This window comes from Dipodomys ordii, unplaced genomic scaffold (genome assembly GCF_000151885.1).
Source record: "Dipodomys ordii isolate 6190 unplaced genomic scaffold, Dord_2.0 Scaffold16, whole genome shotgun sequence".
Taxonomy (NCBI): Eukaryota; Metazoa; Chordata; class Mammalia; order Rodentia; family Heteromyidae; genus Dipodomys; species Dipodomys ordii.
In genome coordinates, this window is record NW_012267232.1 from 1,796,342 (window position 1) to 1,797,034 (window position 693).

Consider the following 693-nt stretch of genomic DNA (forward strand, 5'->3'; position numbering starts at 1 on the left):
CTGTCCCTCAGCTCTTCAGCTCAAGGCTAGCGCTCTACCACTTGAGCCACAGCGTCACTTCTGGCTTTCTTTCTTTTTGCTTATATGGTGCTGGGGAATTGAACCCAGGGCCTCATGCATGCAAGGCAAGCGCTCTACCACTGAGCCATTTTCCCAGCCCTAGCTTTCTACCACTTTGAACCATGCCTCCAGTCTAGCATTTTACTTTTCTGTACAAGTTGGCTTTGAACCACAATCCTTCAGATATCAGCCTCCTGAGTAGCTAGGATTACAGGCATAGCCACCAGCAAATTTAACAATTTCTGATCATGATAATGTGAGCCAGGCTTGGGATAAAAACCAGACCTTAGCCTCACCCACTAAAACCCTTCCCAAAACACTGACAGGCCCTCACTTCTAAGCACAGGAAATTGTAAGAGGCTTCTCCTGGGAATAAGATCACAGGAAAAATGCAAAGATTCTAATAACTGTCCAAACTAAATTTTTGCCCAGTTAGGTCATCCATCAATGATATTCATTATTAGTTGTTAAACCCAATCGTGCTTATGACTAGTTGATAAGCTCAACTTACAGATTTAGAACTCCCAGTGAGGTTTTCAGATTCCTATTCTGTAAGAGTAAAAGAAACTGGAGAAATCATTTTTGCTACGTGACAGGGGACAAATATATAAGACTTCTGTATGCTTCTTGTTG